We start from the raw sequence: 21,917 nt of genomic DNA, 5'->3' as shown, positions 1-21,917 counted from the left end.
GTTCATTTCTAATTTTGAAAAAAAAATATGAATATACATTAAAATACCTCAACCACTGTGGATTGGCTATGTCTGTCGAACTCGTGTTTTAGCACGAGTAATTTACGTGCTGGGACGATAGCCATAACGAGATTCTTTGCAGTCACGGATTAAAGCCGATAGGGTAAAAGCGGGCTGGTTTAATTGAATTAACACTTAGCGAACAAAGTGTTAATTTTCCACATCGCATGTATCGTGGATTTTGTTTCAACTCTTACAAGAATAATCTCAGTCGCTTATCTGTTGAGCACGTTTCTGGACGGCTCCATATAGACTAATGGATGGTTATTGGTATTACAATACTGTGGCACATCGGATACCCTCATTTACCACGTAAATATAGTGAGATGCTGTTTCAATGGAATTTTGAACATAACATGTCTCTGATTGTATTTATTCAAATTATAACACAGAAGGATGTTGTTTTTCAAGACGCTAATGTGGCACATTTCCACATGCTTCATTTTTGTCAAACATTGGAATTCTAATTTGTCAGTAGTTTGGGAGGAATTTTTCATCATTGAAACGTCCTACAGAGTAAAGAATCGAAGGTTGGAAAGGCTGTTACTATCACACGATTTTTAGATTCATTTTTCAAATATCCGTCGTAAGTTTTCAGTGGTATCCCTACCTGGTCGGTGTAGAAAATCAGGACACAAAACCACAGCTACGATTATGATCAAACTATTATCATTACTTTGTGATATAAATAAATAAAATTGCCACTCAAGAGACCGAAATACTTTAACATATTTCTCGAATGATTCGTGTGGCGAAAATGCTCCGGAGATAATATATTCTGTGCTGTACGAGTTTCAGAGATTTCTGGGTGGTTTCCGAGCCATCAAACATCATACGCAATAGTGTGCCGAAGATAATAAATGGACTTGAAGCTGTTATGATGTATGAAACGCAAGAGCTCCTTCTGAAGCCAAAATCTTCTGAGCGATTTGATTTTGGATTCTAATTGAAGATTCTTGCAACGTTTCAGTGTTTGGATATGTCTTTCCAAATCAGATTCAACTGTAAAGGTTCATTGTGGATTCCAAACTTCTGTCTCAACAAAATGACAAAATGCACACATCGCTATTGGCTACCAACCGCGTTATGAATCCGTTATGCAGCAATTGAACTTCTTATGAAAATCAAGTACAAATAAAACACAAATTTCTACACTACACGATCATTAATCAAGCAAATGAAACCAAATTAGGCATATGGAGGTTTTAGGGTGCAATAAATGATTCTATGGTGGCTAGACACTTCACCCCCCTCTCTAAGGGGGGGCTGCCATACAAATGAAACACAAATTTCTGCATTACTCAAGAATTAATCAAGCAAACGAAATCAAATTTTTTTTAGGGTGCAATAAATGATTATATGGTGGTTAGACACTCCCCCCCTTCTCTCTTAGGTTGGGCCGTCATACAAATGAAAAACAAATTTCTGCATAACTCGAAAACCAATCAAGCAAATGGAGCCAAATTTGGCATGTGAAGATTTCAGGGGCACGAAACGTTTCTATGGTGAATAGGCACTCCTCTCCCCTCTCTAAGGGGAGAAGAGGGGTGGGGTCTGCCTTTTTTCTATCATATTTTCTGTATCAAAAATTTATTCCATGTAACGGAGAAACATGTTATTCGCAAGTGGTTGGAAAATCTTGAAAGAGAATTGTGTCTGAGAATAATCTGATATTATAATGATGAGTTTTGGTAGAAGTACTAGGAATTTTTTAGTAAAAGGTAAATTCAACGGGGTCGATTAGAAGATCAATCAATGAACAGTTCTGCGATTGGACTCATGAACTTGCGCTAAGTAAGAAAACGTGAATGTTTGAAGGTATTGAATAAAAAAACAAATTTTGGGAGGAACGAAATTTGCCGGGTCAAGAAATAAAAAGTTAGTGAGAAATTAAAAAAAGGAAATAATTATTATTGATTTAGTACTTTAATTTATAGAAATTATAATAGAAAAGATAGGAGAGCTAAAAAGAAGAGGAGAACCGGAAGAGAGAAAAAAAGGTAAAGTAGTGTATTGAGGAGAACCAAGAATAAGAAATAATGCGCCGGACAGGTTTTGACGTAGGACTACGTCTAACCGGAAGATATAGGGGGTGAAATGGAAATCTAGGCACTGAACAAGTAGGAAAAAATGCAAGATTTGGAACGCTTATAACTCGAGCATTTCTCAATAGATCGCAAAGGTTTTTGCATCAATTGATAGGAAATATATCTACGCATCTATCATAACGAATAACATTTCATTTTTCTTGAGATAAATAATTGAATAATTGTGAAATATCAAGCATTGTCCAAATACACTATGTGCCCATTTTTGATTGGTCCATTTTGTGCTCCTCAAATCGTACCGACCAAAACGGGCAACCAGAGCAGCAGCGAAATAGAATGAAGTAGAGGCGAATGAACTGAAAAGTTTAAACCCTCTTAAAGCCAAAAAGAAGAAGAAGAAGAATAGAATGAAGCACGATTGGAAAGGAAAAAGAAAAAAATGAGGGAAACATTGGTCGCAGTCTCACACATGCGTAATTCTCGAGCCAGCCAGTCAGCTTAAAAATCCCCTCTCCGCTGCCGTAACGATCATTCTCATCCGAACCGTACACCACATCGTTTCGCATCACCTCACATCAACAAACCAACACAAGCAGCCATGGTTGGATATGGCAAAGGAGGAAAAGTGAAGGGAAAGGCAAAATCCCGCTCGAACCGTGGTGGTCTGCAATTTCCCGTAGGTGTATCCGCCAATTGCACCGGAAAAGGTAGCTAGGTCGAGCGCGTTAGTACCTGTGTACCAGTCCACCTAGCCGGCGTTATATAGTTTCGGCCGCCGGAGTGATCGAGTTGGCTGGCAAAGCTGCTCGCGACGATAAGAAAACCTGCATTCGGAACATAACACATTCGGTTCGGCGGACATCAAGACAACAGGCAGTTGCAGCGAATGGCGAGTGGCAAACGCAATCGCAAAACGGCATCAGGTAGCAGAAGAAAAAAGTTTGTTCTTTATACAAACTGCTTTGGTGGCAAATCCAGAACAAGGCGGCATCGAGGGCGTTCGAAATGGTTTTTTTCAAAACCACGAGTACTAAGTTTTCTAAATTTGAACCATTCCATAAAACAAGGCGCTTTTCAGGGCCATTAAACCTTCCAAAAAAGAGTTTAGGAAATAAAGTTCAATGCTTTCTAAAACATTATCCAAAATAATAATAAAACACAAATTGATGTTTTCATAATTTGTTTGCCAGGATTTGATGAGTATGTGAATTTGGCAGTTGTTCTGAGCTTATTGATAGTTGGGGACTTTCCTGATTATTCAATTTTCACCAATTCTTAAATTGTTTCCAGATTGAAAGTACAGTAATCTACAATTAGTTCGACATTTAGCTAATTGGACGGACATGTAATGTGACTTATTTAGTTGGACATTTTTGTAAACATAGAGATCCAAATTATGATCCCACATTGAAAGTCGACACTGTACCACTGTCATCGCAAATGTTCAATTACAGGTTAAAATTACCTCCAATCCGACACTGAGTAGTGGTAATGCGACGTGTCATTGAATGTAATATACTGTAAAATATGTCACAAGCTGGATGGGAAGAAATTTTCCAACTGTGAAAGCTGTGGCGAGTGACAACAAATCGCTAAACAGGAAGGTTTAGCCGAACAAGATGGGGATATCGAGTGATAACAAAACAATAAACTCTTTAGACTTTTTGTGATCCTGAAAAGGACCCTTTTTAGTCTGTATGTGAATCCAACGAGCGAACAAATCGTAATGAATGTATTTTTTTGCCATCGCTCCCTTTTAACGCTCATTCGTTCGTCTCGTTGGACCCGCCCCTTTGGCTGAGTTTGCCGATTTGTCTCTATCCTGTGAGTGTGTACCGCTAGAGTATAAAACACGCGGACCCCAAAAAAATATCTTATTTTCTTTTAAACCGTAAACCCGTGTGGTTGTACGGCATCAGCATCGTGTACTCAACAAAGGAGGAAAAGAGAAGGGAAAGGCAAAATCTCGCTCGAACCGTGGTGGTCTGCAATTTCCCGTAGGTGTATCCGCCAATTGCACCGGAAAAAGTAGCTAGGTCGAGCGCGTTAGTACCTGTGTACCAGTCCACCTAGCCGGCGTTATATAGTTTCGGCCGCCGGAGTGATCGAGTTAGCTGGCTAAGCTGCTCGCGACGATAAGAAAACCTGCATTCGGAACATAACACATTCGGTTCGGCGGACATCAAGACAACAGGCAGTTGCAGCGAATGGCGAGTGGCAAACGCAATCGCAAAACGGCATCAGGTAGCAGAAGAAAAAAGTTTGTTCTTTATACAAACTGCTTTGGTGGCAAATCCAGAACAAGGCGGCATCGAGGGTGTTCGAAATGGTTTTTTTCAAAACCACGAGTACTAAGTTTTCTAAATTGGAACCATTCCATAAAACAAGGCGCTTTTCAGGGCCATTAAACCTTCCAAAAAAGAGTTTAGGAAATAAAGTTCAATGCTTTCTAAAACATTATCCAAAATAATAATAAAACACAAATTGATGTTTTCATAATTTGTTTGCCAGGATTTGATGAGTATGTGAATTTGGCAGTTGTTCTGAGCTTATTGATAGTTGGGGACTTTCCTGATTATTCAATTTTCACCAATTCTTAAATTGTTTCCAGATTGAAAGTACAGTAATCTACAATTAGTTCGACATTTAGCTAATTGGACGGACATGTAATGTGACTTATTTAGTTGGACATTTTTGTAAACATAGAGATCCAAATTATGATCCCACATTGAAAGTCGACACTGTACCACTGTCATCGCAAATGTTCAATTACAGGTTAAAATTACCTCCAATCCGGCACTGAGTGGTGGTAATGCGACGTGCCATTGAATGTAATTTACTGTAAAATATGTCACAAGCTGGATGGGAAGAAATTTTCCAACTGTGAAAGCTGTGGCGAGTGACAACAAATCGCTAAACAGGAAGGTTTAGCCGAACAAGATGGGGATATCGAGTGATAACAAAACAATAAACTCTTTAGACTTTTTGTGATCCTGAAAAGGACCCTTTTTAGTCTGTATGTGAATCCAACGAGCGAACAAATCGTAATGAATGTATTTTTCTTCTTTCTTTCTTTGTTTTTAAGAGGCTTTAAACTTTGCAGTTCATTCGCCTCTAGCCCAGTGAAGAGCCACAATAAAACCAGCCCAGAGGGGACTGGCGAAAGGGAAACCAACAAAATCACTCATCAGACCTGTCCGCTCGACTCTCGGTTAAAGAAGAAGGTAGGAAGGGATCCTATGCTTCATAAGATATTTAATATATGCTGTAAAGAAAAGTAAAAATTTACTGATCCGAGGACCAAAGCAGCAACGAAGCACAAGTGACCTAGCGAAAGGCGTGTTCCAAAGCCAAAAAACAAAACGGCCCCTCTCAGGAGGATAGGAAGGAAAGGAATGGAAAGGATTTGGGTGGGATTAGTGGAGTGGGATGGGGTGGGAGTGGTATGGGAAGGAAAGAGGGGAGGAGTGGGTGTGGGGTGGGGTGAAATGAAATGAAATACAGTTTGAATAGATAATAAAATATAGTGGTTTTGAATTTAATGGTATATAGTATAGCTGAAAAATGGAGAGGTTTATTTAATGATTTTATCCTCCTTGGTGAGTGTGGCTGTAGGAATAGGAAGTTGATTAAAGTATAATGTAATGGATAGAAGATAGATGTGGGTATGAAAGTATATATTATATTATTTGTTATTTAATATTATTGAATGCGTGTATATACATGTATGAATACCTTCCTTCCGACCCGTACATACATGTGTATACACACATAAACACGCATACATGACTGTGAAGTGGCAAACTTTAATAAGCAGTTTCCAAGGTATTTAGTATTTCGGTTTAGATTTTACCAAAGAAGTCGGTTTCTTTCAGAAACGCAATTAAATTGGTTTCTTGGGTCTCGTCTCTACTGAGGATATCTTGGAGACTCTGACCTATGTTGTGTCGGACTCGAGCATCTTTGGTATGTTGACATTCAAGTAAAAGGTGGCTAACGGAAACCGGAGCTTCGTTGCAAGCACATTGGGGTTTTTCGGCTCTGCAGAACAAGTGTGAGTGGGTGAAGTTAGTGTGCCCAATTCGAAGACGGGTAAGGACTTGCCTTTCCTTACTATTGAGACGGTCCTCCCAAGGAAGAGTGGAATTTTTAATTTGAAGAAGATGGGTGGGACGGCTGTTTATCCAACCTATGTCCCAGCTTTCACGGACTTGCTGTTTTACCCAGCGGACAATGTCAGATGGAGGACAGGGCATGTCTGGGGGTTCTATTTTGCTGCCCTTGCCGGCCAGTATGTCGGCGGCTGTGTTTCCGCGGATTCCTGAGTGACCAGGAACCCAGCAGAAGGAGATGTTTTTATTTGAAGCAGCCTCTTCTGTTTGCTTAATCCATGGGTGTTTGCTGTTTCCACTTAGAAGATCGTGGAGACAGCTAGCTGAGTCTGAAAATATTGTGGTAGGAAGAAACTCATGGGTGCATTCTTGGGTAGCTATTAGAAGGGCGAAAGCTTCCGCACTGAAGATGGAGCATTGCGGTGGAAGAGAAAAGCTACCCGTGTATCTACTCTCGAAGACTCCACATCCAACTCCATCGGCACTGACTGAACCATCTGTGTATACCTGGTGGTTGATTTGAAAATTAGATGCAACGAGGTTATTGAAGCAGGCTTTGACTTTTGGAGAAGGGTCTCCCGCCCGAACTGCCTTGAGAAGTTCAAGGTTAATGTTCGGCGGTTTGACGTTCCAATTTCTTCCCGTCGCAGATGAACGTTCACATATATCGGGAAGATCTTTGTTCGTGAGATTTTTGAACCATGTTTTAGCTCTATGTATTAATGGGACATTGTGGTCGCTTTCGGGGAGTGACAAGTGACGGATGGCTTTATTCGTGATGGCTTTTGTTACCAGGTGGGTGAAGGGAAGTTGCCCACTTTCTGCCATTACAGCAAGAGTAGGACTGGTGGGAAAAGCGCCAATTGCGAGCCGAATTGCTTTATTGTAAATTGGTTGAATGGTGTTTAACACCCTGTCCCCTCCACGGCTGAAGGTGCCTATTCCGTAAAGGATTTGTGGGACCAACCAAACATTTACAACATTTAGCAGCGTCTTTCTATGGCCAGAGGCTAGGTTGCCTGCGATAGCCTTGATGATGTTCAATTTCTTTCTGGTGGCTATTTTGGTCTTTTGGGAATGTGATAGGAAGTTGAGTTTCTTGTCGAAAGTAACCCCTAGTATTTTCAATGTCCTCATTGTAGGGATCGGGATTTTGTTGAGCTGAAGATAGGTTCTCCTTCTGAGAGCTTTTCCGATATGTATGTGTTTGGATTTCTCCGGGGAAATTTTAAAACCTGTTTTTAGAGCCCAGTTTTGGATGGAGTCTAAGGTTTTTTGAAGCCTCTTTCTCTGGATTAAGCCGAAGCAGCTCGTAGAGATAAGAGTGATGTCATCTGCATAGACTATGACCTTTATATGGTCCGGGATAATCTCGAATAGAGATTGCATGGCAATGTTGAAGAGGGTTGGTGAAAGTGCTGAGCCTTGTGGGAAGCCGTTTTCTGGGATTTTTAGAGAAGATTGGTGGTTGTTAATAACGGTTTTGAAAGACCGGTTTTCTAGAAAACTTTTAACGAAGAGACCTAATCTCCCACGAATCCCCCAGTCGAAAAGGCTTTTCAGCACTGGGTACCTCCATGCCCGATCGAAGGCCTTGGATAAATCCAGGGAAACAATATCAATGTGGTGTAATTTTTCAGTTGCGTCGTCTAGGATTTTTTCGATTGCTACAAGGCAATCTTCTGTACCTTTTCCCGCACGGAATGCGAATTGTCTGGGATCAATCAGCTTATTTGACTCTAGAAAAGTCGTTAAGCGTCGATTGATCATTTTTTCCAAGACTTTCCCAACACAACTTATGAGAGTGATGGGGCGGAAATTGTCAAGAAGATGATTGTTCATGTCTGGTTTCGGGATACAGATCATTAAACCCTCTTTCCAGCAACTGGGGAGGGTTCCACTGTCCCAGACTTTGTTGAGGAGCTTCAGAAGTGCTTTTTTCCCGAGATGGGGTAGATTCTTAAGCATAGGGTAGCTAATGTCATCAGGTCCTGTGGATCCTTGTTTGACTTTGTTCAGTACCCAATCGAGCTCTTTGAGGGAGAGGTTTTTGTTGAAGTCAAATTCCACATCGGTATGAAAATCGATGGGAATTCTTTCGCATTCCGTTTTGTGGGTTAGAAAGGTTTGGTCGTAGTTTTGATTGGAGGAGGCGGAAGCAAAGAAATCTCCAAACGCCTCGGCGATGATTTTCCGGTCATTGGTGTATTGACCGTTAATTAGAAGATTATATTCTTTGCTTCTTTTCTTTCCATGAAGCCTGCCAATCTTACTCCATAAATCCTTTGTTGACGCGTTGGGATTAATTTCGCTGACGAATTTAACCCAACTGTTGTGCTTGGCTGTGTTGATAGCAGTCTTAGCTTCTTTGCGAGCCCTTTGGAACTCTGCAAGCAGAGTGGGTCTCAGTGGGCTGTCCGGATGGGCCTTTCTTAATTTGCGTAGGGCCTTACGTCGACCTTTGATCGCTGCCTTCAGCTCAGGCGACCACCATGGGACACATTTCCTGCCAGGGATGCCACTGGTTCTGGGGATGTGCACCATTGCAACTTCTAGGACAACTTTGGAGAATTCCTTGGCTGTCCAATCTCGTTTAGCGGAGAGGCGGTTTTCAATGTCAAACTGATAGCCAGCCCAGTCAGCGTATTCAAATTTCCATCTTGGCCTTGTTGAAAACTCTGGAGAAGTTTGGCCGAAGGAAGTGAAGATTGGAAAATGATCGCTTCCGCAAGTATCATCGTGGATGTTCCAAGAAAGTTTTGAAGATAGTTTGTCTGATACTATAGTGAGATCGATGGCTGAAGTAGTACCAGAATAATGGATTCTGGTGTGTTGGCCGTTGTTAAGAAGGAGAAGAGAATGGTCGGATATGAAATCCTCAATGATGGATCCTTTTCGATCGAGGTATGCACCTCCCCAGGCGTATGAGTGGGCGTTGAAATCACCCATAAGCATGATTGGGGCGGGAAGTTGGGCGAACAGATGGTCCAGTTGGCCGCGTAGAGTGTTCGGATCGGAATCATTAGTGATGTAGATGCTAACGACGGTGATTGGAAAGGGGTGTTTAATGCGCACTACCACTGCCTGAAGATCAGTGGTAATGGGAAGAAGATCATGTGGAGTGCCATCTTTGATTGCGATTGCAACTCCGTTTTTTGAGGGGTTGGGACCCTCTTTGAAATATGTGATATATTTTGAGATGAAGTGTTTATCGAAGTTGTTTGGAGTCATAGTTTCTTGAAGGGCTATGACTGTGGGATTAGAGTTTGAAATAAGCATTTTCAGTTCTAGAATATTTCGTCGGATACTTCTGATGTTCCATTGTATCCCGAATTTCTGTGTTGGAGTGAATGTGTTGGTGTTTTTAACTCTAATTCCTAAGTCTTAATTGTGTGTATGTTTGAACTATTCAAAGAGAATTAGTTCGATGGTCCTTTACCCTTGGAAAGAGAAGCTTTCTTTGAGGTATTGGTGTTGTTTTTGTTTGGTGTAGAAGTCTTTGGAGTGTTTGTTGTGTTTGTGTTGTTTTTTGTTGAATGTGCGTTTCTGTTGTTGTTATTGTTGTTTTTTGTTTGATGTGTGTTGTTGTTGTTGTTGTTGTTGTTGTTTTCTGTTGGGGTTGTATTGTTATTTGTTGTTGGTGTCTGTCTTTGTTCATTCTTAGTTCTTTTCTTGTCCTTGTTTGTTTGGGTCTCATCTTCAGATTTTTGATCTGACTCTGAGGATGATCCTTTAGTTATTTTTCTTTTGTTTTTGTTTTTGTTTGGAACATCAGACGTGTCCATAGAAATGACTGATTCGCTTTCGGATTCAGTTGATGAACTACCAGTTGTTGAATCTGTCATGGTTGTATCGAATGTAGTGTCAATTGGGGGGGTGCTTTCGCGACTAGAAGTGGCCGAAGCGGCCGAGGCGCAGTTACATTTGCAGTTGCAGCTGGGTGCTGGCTTTTGCAAGTTGGAAAGTCTGTCTTGCAGAACACTTGCGAATGTTGGAGCATTGTTTTGAAGTTGCAGCTGTTCCTTTGCCTCTTTGTATGAGATTCCATTGTCGATTCTTATTCTGGTGATTTTATTTTCGGTTTGCCATACGGGACAATTCCTACTAGAAGAGGAGTGGTTCCCTTGGCAGTTGACACAAAAAGCTGAAGCATCGCATACTTTGTTTGCGTCTGTTTGTTGTTCCGGATGTTCATGGCCGCAGTTTCTGCAAAGCGGATTTTCGCGTTTGCATCGCTTGTTCGTATGTCCAAATTTGTAGCACTTGTAGCATTGCATGGGATTGGGATAAAAATTTCTAGTCCCGGCTCGAATGAACCCAAAGTAAATAAAATTGGGAACGACAGTTCCGCGAATGGTCAATATTAAAGTGGCCGTTGGCACAACAATGTTGTTGTCCTTTCTGGTGATGCGTTTGACGCCGATCACACCTTGAGCGGTGAGTTCTTTCACCAGTTCGGATTCCGGAAGGTCGATAACTTCGCGGCAAGTCACAACGCATTTGCGTTGGTTTAAAGTTGGGTGGAAGATCACTTCTACAGGAGTATTATCAATCAGTTTGGTAATCGAAAGTAACTTACCGACTGTATCCTCATCCCTGGTTGTCAAGATGTACTGGAGTTTCTTTTTATCTCGCTGTGGTTTGGCGCTGTTGAATTTTTTTACAACTGCCTTGATGGTATTGCTGACTGTGAAGGGGTTTGTTGGAAGCACCTTGTCTCCTGTGGCTCTCAGAAGCAGTATCTGGAGATTACCGTTCGAGGGGTCCGCCCATAGTGGAGCGGTGGCTTCGGTGGGCCTGCCCTCATAGAAATTTGTAGCCCGGCCTCCCGGAGGCCCGGAGCTACTTGAAGCCATGCTTCTGCTTGACTATACCTAGGTTATAGTCAGCAGGTACGGATATGAAATCACTAAAATTCCTTATTGGGAGATATTCACTAAGGGGTATGTTCCCAGAAAATTACACTTTGTTCTAGTAAAGCACTTTGAAAAGCCACCAATGGGTGCGGAAAATTGCAAATCACACTTAATATAATAATTGCTTCCGTCACTTCACTTGCCTGTATGCGTGTTTTTCTTTTTAGATTTTATTTAATAATAAAGATTCACTACACTACAATATAACTGGCAACACTGCCCGAAAGAAAAAGGGGGCGTGGCGTCGGTGACGCCGAAAAAGCGCGCGCTTTTTCCGGCAAGCCGGTGAGCGCCCGCTCTCCACGGTCGAAGCGAGCTATTGCCTTTTCCCGCTCTCCTTCTGCTGTCACCTTAAAACTTATTCTAACAAATCTCCTTCCACAATCGCCAGGGGGAACGTCCCAGTCCGCTGTCCAGAAACGCCAAAACTCCGAGCTGCTGAAAGAAAAATCGACCTTCTCGGTCGGAGGTTAAAATCAGTATGTGATGTATTTTTTTGCCATCGCTCCCTTTTAACGCTCATTCGTTCGTCTCGTTGGACCCGCCCCTTTGGCTGAGTTTGCCGATTTGTCTCTATCCTGTGAGTGTGTACCGCTAGAGTATAAAACACGCGGACCCCAAAAAAATATCTTATTTTCTTTTAAACCGTAAACCCGTGTGGTTGTACGGCATCAGCATCGTGTACTCAACAAAGGAGGAAAAGAGAAGGGAAAGGCAAAATCTCGCTCGAACCGTGGTGGTCTGCAATTTCCCGTAGGTGTATCCGCCAATTGCACCGGAAAAAGTAGCTAGGTCGAGCGCGTTAGTACCTGTGTACCAGTCCACCTAGCCGGCGTTATATAGTTTCGGCCGCCGGAGTGATCGAGTTAGCTGGCTAAGCTGCTCGCGACGATAAGAAAACCTGCATTCGGAACATAACACATTCGGTTCGGCGGACATCAAGACAACAGGCAGTTGCAGCGAATGGCGAGTGGCAAACGCAATCGCAAAACGGCATCAGGTAGCAGAAGAAAAAAGTTTGTTCTTTATACAAACTGCTTTGGTGGCAAATCCAGAACAAGGCGGCATCGAGGGTGTTCGAAATGGTTTTTTTCAAAACCACGAGTACTAAGTTTTCTAAATTGGAACCATTCCATAAAACAAGGCGCTTTTCAGGGCCATTAAACCTTCCAAAAAAGAGTTTAGGAAATAAAGTTCAATGCTTTCTAAAACATTATCCAAAATAATAATAAAACACAAATTGATGTTTTCATAATTTGTTTGCCAGGATTTGATGAGTATGTGAATTTGGCAGTTGTTCTGAGCTTATTGATAGTTGGGGACTTTCCTGATTATTCAATTTTCACCAATTCTTAAATTGTTTCCAGATTGAAAGTACAGTAATCTACAATTAGTTCGACATTTAGCTAATTGGACGGACATGTAATGTGACTTATTTAGTTGGACATTTTTGTAAACATAGAGATCCAAATTATGATCCCACATTGAAAGTCGACACTGTACCACTGTCATCGCAAATGTTCAATTACAGGTTAAAATTACCTCCAATCCGGCACTGAGTGGTGGTAATGCGACGTGCCATTGAATGTAATTTACTGTAAAATATGTCACAAGCTGGATGGGAAGAAATTTTCCAACTGTGAAAGCTGTGGCGAGTGACAACAAATCGCTAAACAGGAAGGTTTAGCCGAACAAGATGGGAATATCGAGTGATAACAAAAACACAACACCAAAGGTTCTTTTCAGAACCATAACCATATTCATAAAGAGTAAACAGTAAACTAATCCATTTTTCAGGTAGATAGGTAGGTATTCACGTAGGTGAAGAAAATAAAACAATATATTTAAAATATATATTTAACAAAAGCTGTCCCCTTTGCATAGTCCTACGTCACTCCGGTTATGTCCCCGACATTACCCACCCGTCTTTTTTTCAGCAGGCCTTTTTTTATATTTAGCGTTTTTCTCCTTCGACAAGCGTAGTACCCGCCATTAGGAAAAAGAACGTTCCACTGAACTATCCGCCATTCGGCGTCGATTCAGGGTATCGGAACCAGAAGTATCCTGTCAACGCAACACTTTACAGAGAGAGTTTCATCCCATTAAAACCACGGAGAAAGAGGAGAGAAGGAGGGGAATACAAGAAAAATACTGCAAGTATAAAATCTGAAAGTCTGTGAAGTCACAGGGATAGATGAGAAAGTGATAGGGAAAATAGAATAGTGACAGAAGTAAATTAAAGAGTAGAGTTAAAAGGAAAGAATAAAAAAGAAAATAGTATGAAAATCACATTTATTTCCTTTATTGCGGTTGTGGGAATTTCCGTTTTTCGGACTCAAAAGGATTTGCCTGCCCTCATCCTCGATTGGTCGGCGGAGTTGGCTAGTATTGCTCAACCTATGAGCTATAGTAGAGTGTGGGCAAAGTTGGTGGATTTAGAAGGGTGCGTAGGTCTAGTGGAGACGTACAAAACTGAAACTATTCCTTTTTGCTGGAGGAACAGCTGTTTGCGAGTAACCGGTAGCAGGTTAAACGACACTGAAAAAAGTAAATTCTAATTAGAGAGTTTCAGGTTTGCTGATACTAGCTCTGAACGACTTACAAACAAAGAAAACTCGTACAATATGGTTATTCGGTGAAGATACTGGACAGGGGAGGTCGAATGCGGTATTACTATGCCATTTCGGAAACGAAAATGGTGGCTTTCGGTTCATTGCAAACGACTCTAATCGACCGGAAATGGTGTTTGTGAAGCGGAGGTAGACAAAGAAAGAGAGACAAAGATCATGTTGAAGCGATACGGAAACGGAAACGGAAACGGAAACGGAAACGGAAACGGAAACGGAAACGGAAACGGAAACGGAAACGGAAACGGAAACGGAAACGGAAACGGAAACGGAAACGGAAACGGAAACGGAAACGGAAACGGAAACGGAAACGGAAACGGAAACGGAAACGGAAACGGAAACGGAAACGGAAACGGAAACGGAAACGGAAACGGAAACGGAAACGGAAACGGAAACGGAAACGGAAACGGAAACGGAAACGGAAACGGAAACGGAAACGGAAACGGAAACGGAAACGGAAACGGAAACGGAAACGGAAACGGAAACGGAAACGGAAACGGAAACGGAAACGGAAACGGAAACGGAAACGGAAACGGAAACGGAAACGGAAACGGAAACGGAAACGGAAACGGAAACGGAAACGGAAACGGAAACGGAAACGGAAACGGAAACGGAAACGGAAACGGAAACGGAAACGGAAACGGAAACGGAAACGGAAACGGAAACGGAAACGGAAACGGAAACGGAAACGGAAACGGAAACGGAAACGGAAACGGAAACGGAAACGGAAACGGAAACGGAAACGGAAACGGAAACGGAAACGGAAACGGAAACGGAAACGGAAACGGAAACGGAAACGGAAACGGAAACGGAAACGGAAACGGAAACGGAAACGGAAACGGAAACGGAAACGGAAACGGAAACGGAAACGGAAACGGAAACGGAAACGGAAACGGAAACGGAAACGGAAACGGAAACGGAAACGGAAACGGAAACGGAAACGGAAACGGAAACGGAAACGGAAACGGAAACGGAAACGGAAACGGAAACGGAAACGGAAACGGAAACGGAAACGGAAACGGAAACGGAAACGGAAACGGAAACGGAAACGGAAACGGAAACGGAAACGGAAACGGAAACGGAAACGGAAACGGAAACGGAAACGGAAACGGAAACGGAAACGGAAACGGAAACGGAAACGGAAACGGAAACGGAAACGGAAACGGAAACGGAAACGGAAACGGAAACGGAAACGGAAACGGAAACGGAAACGGAAACGGAAACGGAAACGGAAACGGAAACGGAAACGGAAACGGAAACGGAAACGGAAACGGAAACGGAAACGGAAACGGAAACGGAAACGGAAACAGAAACAGAAACGGAAACGGAAACGGAAACGGAAACGGAAACGGAAACGGAAACGGAAACGGAAACGGAAACGGAAACGAAAACGGAAACGGAAACGAACTAAACGTCGGGCAACGTATGGATACCCCGGCCGTGCACCAACATCGACGGCCCCGCGGAATATTTACGGCCAGAAGTATATGCTGTATATTTGGTGAGACCAGCTGGGCGAGGTGTACTATGAGCTGCTAAAACCGAATGAAACCATTGCGGGGGCCTCCACCGACGACAATTGATGCGTTTGAACCGTGCACTGAAGGAAAAACGGCCACAATACGAGCAAAGACACGATAAAGTTATATGCAGCACGACAATGCTCGACTGCATGTCGTGAAACCGGTGAAACATACTTGGAAACGCTGAAATGAGAGGTCCTATCCCACCCGCCCTATTCTCCAGACATTGCTCCGTCAGATTACTACCTTTTTCGATCAATGCAACATGGTCTGGTTGACCAGCACTCCTCCAATTATCATGAAGTCAAAAATTGGATCGATTCGTAGTTAACCGACAAACCGATCGATTGTTTCCGCAAATGGATCCGTGAATTGCCAGAAAGATGGGAAAAAGTTGCGACTAGCGATGGGAAATACTTTGAATATTAAATTTGTAACCATTTTTGCAGAATAAAGCATTAATTTCGAAACAAAAAACCTGTACGGAAAATGAGTTTAATATTCTTGTAGATAAAAAATTACTTAAAATTACAAAACTGGGCAATTTCGATTGCTTATGGTCTTCAAAACAAGCTATATAAATTGAATTTTCCTATTACCTGTAGTACACGGCATATCGTTAATTGAGAAAAGTCAGGGTGGTCCTGAATCGACCCTTCGTTTTTGCTATGAGTGTTGGCGTTTGTGTTTGCGTGTTGACCGTTGAACGGTGAGCGTTGAGCGTTGAGCGTTGAGCCTTGCGCGTTGAGTGTTGAGATTTGAGCGTTAAGCGTTGTCGTAGCATTTGTTTCAGTTTCCGTTTCCGTTTCAGTTTCAGTTTCCGTTTCCGTTTTCGTTTGTGCATGTGTTCTTTTGCTACCGCCATTTGGCTCTAAAACATTCTTTGTCTCGCTTTAACATTTGTCTAACACAACTTTGACACATATTTAATGTAACAGTTCTTCCATGTTATTATTTTATGTACAAATATATGTATTTTTGATTTAAATGGCAAAAATGCATTTTGAATGATGAATCATGCTACATATTTAACAAATTTGGAACCGATCCGATTGAATTTGTATGGATTCGTTTTATAATAAGTGATTTCTTATACGGCTTTTCGCTTTGCGGCCAAGTTTCGTGGAACGTATCTAGGCCGTAAAGCGAGGTATGGGTGTATTAGTTCCGTCTTCGTCTAACCGAAAGCCAAAAGCGTCTGTTCGTTTCCAAAATGGCATCGGAATACGATATTCGACTTCCGCTGTTAAAGTCCTTTCATCCAATACCCATATCGTATGGGGTCATCTCGCCATTGCCATCATTGTTGTTTAGAGCGGTTCCCGGAATAAATCACTGCAGAAAACGACTTTAACAGAAACAACCGCTCAGAAAAAGTGTATATATAATAGAATTCGGCCTATCCGGTCAATATTCGCTATCCGACTGGATACCGGATATTTAAAAACAAAATTATTATTATTAAAATTATTATTCAGCTCTATCGCATCGTTTCGTTGAAGACGGCAATGAGCTGTTTTTCTCTGAAAATTCGTCGCAAGATATTTTTTGTAAGATGATTTTGATTTTAATGTCTGTCTGTTTACGTTTCGAGAACACCTAAATGACCTGAACTTCGCGTCCAAAAAGGTTACAATCAGATAATTTTGATCTTCATCTAAGTAATTGAAACTGATCTCTCCAGCGTTTGAATATGTTTTTCTCATGCGAAGTAAGTTCGGTTGTTGAGTCTTCAAATTAGTGAATTTGTCGCCGATCATAATAATTTCGATTTGTAATGAAGTCTACTCTTACTCGGCCAGTATTCGAATTATCTCACGCACTCACAAAAATCTATTTATAATAATATAAAACAATTATCAGAATAAAACTGGTCTCAATTCCTTGTAGAAAACATGATACACTATTAAATAGGATTTTATTACAACTAGCAATAATCGCACCTCGGTATAATTTCATTGATTACGATATCGCCACTGCCCAAAGCTAAATTGGATATTTTATCTAAACGAAAAAAATAATATTCGTTCAAAATTTTTCTTTAAAAATGTGTTTATTTCTTTCCTACATTTAATACTTTATTTGTCACATTTAATACGTTATGTCACATGCCGTTTCTCTCAAATTTGTATTTGCTAATAAAGAGCCGAATATCCGGCTATCCGGCCTCGAAGCTAGCCGGATATCCGGTATCCGGAATCCGGCTAAATCAATATCCGTTTCAAACTTTTGGATTTAAATCACGTGTGATAGCTACATTGTCCTGCTGTAAATTTAGTTTTACTCTATTGACTTTCGCCCAAATCACTTCCAAGCGTCCACACTTGTGTATGTACGTTAGGGTGGCCGCGAAAATAGTTATGACAAATTTCAAATTTTTGTACATTTTGGTTCTTGCCCCAAAAAATTACCTGTGCAAAGTTTCAATCGGACATGATTTAGGGGTGCCTCAAAGCGAGCAAAGTTTTGATTTTTTGACCCTCGAAAATCGAAAAAAAAAGTCTATGCCAAATGACTTAAACGACGCGATCTGGTGTTATCTCGAAAACAATATTGCCAGAAACCGACCTTTTGGGTTGTGTCCCATTCATCCGAAACACGTTTAGCCGAAGCACATTCATCCGAATGACATCCACCCGAATGTAACAAATACCCGATTGCAACATATATCCGACATTTACCCGAATGGAATGTTTACCCGAATGAAGAAGGAAAAATTTCGACAAATCAGATTATGAGTTTCGTCGAATCTCCTGTTGATAGATGAAAAATAAAATAATAAATAAATTATAAAAATAAAATGATAACATCACAACAACATGAAAGAGCAACAAAAATACGAATTAAAATGAGAAATTGTAATAAGGAAATCCGAAAAAAAAATTTGAAGATTTTGCTGTGTCATTTTAAGAAAGTAGTGTAGGCACATTTGACATGCCGTCTTCTTTCCTTTCCGTATTGATTTTTAAGATAACCGATTAGCCCGATTAGTTTGAAACATAGAAGACGATCCTTTAGTTAGGTTCGACCGAGCGTTAGCGAGTTTTTTGAGCCAATAAACAATATGTACATGATCGGTTTTTGAAAATCGATAATGAAATTTTTTTTTCACATATCTATTGCCACCCTAATGTACATTCTATGGGTTCATCGCAAGAAAACAATTCAAGAGGAATGGTGTAAAATCGACAATGCTGTTTTGGCATCATTGTCTGATTCAATGCTGAAACGTCTAGTAGACGTCCTTAGAGCAAAGGCTGGCCAAACTGATTATTAATACGATTAAGATTGTGAAATAAATTGAGCATTACTAAATTATTCACCTTAGTTATTTCTTAGGAACTGTTTAGAAGATAGAATAATCAACATTTACAACAAAATATGTACAGTGCTTCCCAATATGGGCGATAGGTTTTTAACAGCTCATAACGGCCAACTTGGATTCTGTGTTTCCTTATATTGTTAGCTCTTTTTTTATCCTGTTATTTATTTGAGGCTCATTAGCATTTTAGCTGTAACAGAGCCGAATTTTAATCGTGTACATGTCACATGGTTATCATATCTATAATTATAGCACATTACATTACACAGTTGCCATTCACCAATATTCCTTCTATACCATTGCATATGGTACATTTATACAGTAGCCATTTAGGCGTAAGATTATTCTTTCTGTTCTTCCATTATCCAGTTAGACCACCGGACAGCGGAGACAGTCGATTGATCATTGTTGAGTTATTTATAGAACAGCAGCCCGATGTGTCTTGCAGAGCAGAGCAGTTGTATGGATGAATCGATCTAATTTCGACCGTGGATCGATCTCCATCGCTGATGATTGTTGCGTGGACGTAGCTATTCTGTAACAACACAAAGATGGTCAATGAGGGCCCTGAGTTTTGAACTCACGATCGATCGCTTACTAAGCGAACGCGCAACCAATGTGGCTACGGAGACCCCCTATTGTTAGCTCTTGGTTTCGATGATTTTGCCATATTTTTTATGTCAACATTTCGAGCACCAAAACAGCTGAGATGTGGGCACTCTGATAGTTTTGGTTTTTTTCATAGATTTTGAATCCCCATGAAACCTTAGGTGCTTACATCATCCGAGCATAGAGGAAGAGATAAACGATGTCACCATGCGGGGTTTTTCCTCACGAAAACTGGTTAAATTAATGGTGATGACGTTTGCTTTCGGTAGTAGGGGTAGTGGGAGCAAATTGGTCATGGGGGGCAAAGTGGTCACCTGCTTGTTTGGTAGTATAACTATTATCTATAGATGCCGTATTGATAATCACCTTATGTTTGAAGAATTTCATGACTTTTGAGTCACCCTGTACTTCACTGCAGCTGTCGCATGCCAAAATATAAAAAAAAACAGAAATTGCTCTCTCGATAGCCATTCGGCCATAGTTCTGTGCGCATTGTATCTAAGGAAATTTCTCGTGAAATTTAGTTTATTCAAATTGATATGTTGGACAAATCATCAGTTTGAGCGACTGTTCACATATACTAAGGGAAGATGAATATATTCAGTTTGATCTCTGCGATTAATTAGCATAGAAATCACATTGATTGTTTGGGGGCAAAGTGGTATTAGGTGAATAACGACTTACAATGTTCTGTTTACTAAAGCTGATATACCTCATCACATTCTGCTCATGAAAAAGGTTCCTTTTGTGACTTTGACCCTGGAAAAATATGCCACTCCAACTAAACCAAGCCTCATTATGCGGAACGTTATGTGTTTCTTACTAGTTTTTGTATGCATGAGAAAATTTAAATTGAGACTTTAGACCAATCTTATTTCATACATGTACCTACTATATCAAATGTGATTTGAGCAAATTCGGACGAAAAAAAATGCTTAAATCTATCCTATTTAGCTTGATATGTGCGAGTGACCACTTTGCCCCCGCTTTACCTCCAAGCAAAAAAAAGTTCGATTTTTCATTTTTTTTTTCGAATGATGAAAAATGTACTATTTTGAATTTTTATAGTGAAAGTCGTTCGCTATCTTGAACAACAATGAGTTGAACTATAATATTCTTCAAAACACGGGAATTGAAGCGCTATGTGGACGCTGCAAACGGACATATTCCTTAGGGTGACCACTATGCCCCCACTTCCCCTAATGACAGTTCGTTGATTTGATAATATAGCGAAATGGTCCTCACAACTGGTCATCGTGATCGTGTGACTTAACACCTTTGGATTATTTTCATTTGAGTTATGTTAAATCTAAGGTTTAGGTCAACAAATCAGTAACTCGTGTTGAACGAACCTACATTGAATTAAGACGTATCTAGAGAGCAGAACACAATACGTAAAAGTGCACAACAACGCATCTATGTCCTTTGGTGTCTATTCCGGTGTCTCGCAAGGTAGTCATTTGGTACCTATTCTATTTGTCATGGTCATGGAAGAATTAGCGTCATTATTAACTAACGCAAAAGTTCTGATATACGCTAATGACGTGAAACTTTTTCTTCCCGTGAAACACATTGATGACTACCATCTGCTTCAGCTGTATTTGCATAATTTTGGAAGGTTCGTCGGGAACAACGGATTCACAAAATCCACTGATCCGCATGTGATTCTTAAAATTTATACCAACCTTGTATTGTCCAAACTCGACTTTGCTAGTGTGGTGTGGCATCCGCAGTATGGTTTACACATCCAAAGGATTGAAAATGTCCAGAAAAGGTTCCTGAAGTTTGCCCTGAGAAATCTAGGATGGAGAGGTGAACTCCTGCCACCATATGAAGATCTTTGCTATTTGGTAGACCTGGATACTGTCAGCAGCAGACACAAAATCGCGAATATAACATTCTTTTGTAATGTACTGAACGGACGGATCAGAAGCCCGTGTCTTTACAACCGGATCTGCTTTAATACCAGCCCCATATCACTTCGTCACCGGAGGGTGTTTAATCCGCCCCTTAGATACAGAAACTACACACAGCACGAACTGACAACTAGATTTATGCGTGAGTTCCACATGCTACAAGATGTGGTTTCTGTGAGTATGACAACAGAAGAAATTCGAAGAAAATTGAGATTATCTTTTAGAGACCTAAGTGTATAAGATTTGAATGTATATTTTCTCTTTCTATGTTAATTTAAGAAGGGTAACGGGCTTACAGCCTATAATATCCAATAAACAATAAACAATACACAGTGGCCATTTGAATGATATCTTGTCATAATTTTTTCTATCAAATGAAGTTCTTTCGCATCATTTTTATTTCAATTTCAAATCCATCGTTTCATGGTTTATTTTTAATTATTCCAATGAGTACAACTAGTTGCTTCGGTATTTTCTTGTGAAAATTTTATCGCACGATTTAATTATTTCGCACTCTGCAGTGATTATGTCATTATTTGTACTTGGTTGAGATTGCGATGTGGAATGAAACACTTTGAGTTAATTTTTGCGTGACAACTTGGCTTAGGGAAAATGTACAGCGCCCTGTCCCGCTAAACAATGCCCTATGTTTCCATTATTATAAGTGTGATTAGCTCTGTCACCACTCGTCTAATAACTTTATAAGAATTTTCAAAGGCATCTAAATATTGATTACTCGATTACTTAAGCACACGAGAATGTGTCTTGTCTCGTCAAACGATAG

General features: G+C 40.7%; 1 protein-coding gene and 1 pseudogene across 11 annotated transcripts in view; one reads left to right on the top strand and one right to left on the bottom strand.

Annotated features, from left to right (window-relative positions):
• Window positions 1–21,917, top strand: part of LOC129777571 (protein Wnt-2) — a 64,948-nt gene that overhangs the window by 32,722 nt on the left and 10,309 nt on the right. The gene's annotated exons all lie outside the window — the stretch shown is intronic.
• On the bottom strand, window positions 17,143–17,274 carry LOC129780909 (U4 spliceosomal RNA; annotated as a pseudogene).

This window comes from Toxorhynchites rutilus, chromosome 3 (genome assembly GCF_029784135.1).
Source record: "Toxorhynchites rutilus septentrionalis strain SRP chromosome 3, ASM2978413v1, whole genome shotgun sequence".
NCBI lineage: Eukaryota > Metazoa > Arthropoda > Insecta > Diptera > Culicidae > Toxorhynchites > Toxorhynchites rutilus.
This window is presented reverse-complemented; position numbering and strand designations above follow the sequence as displayed.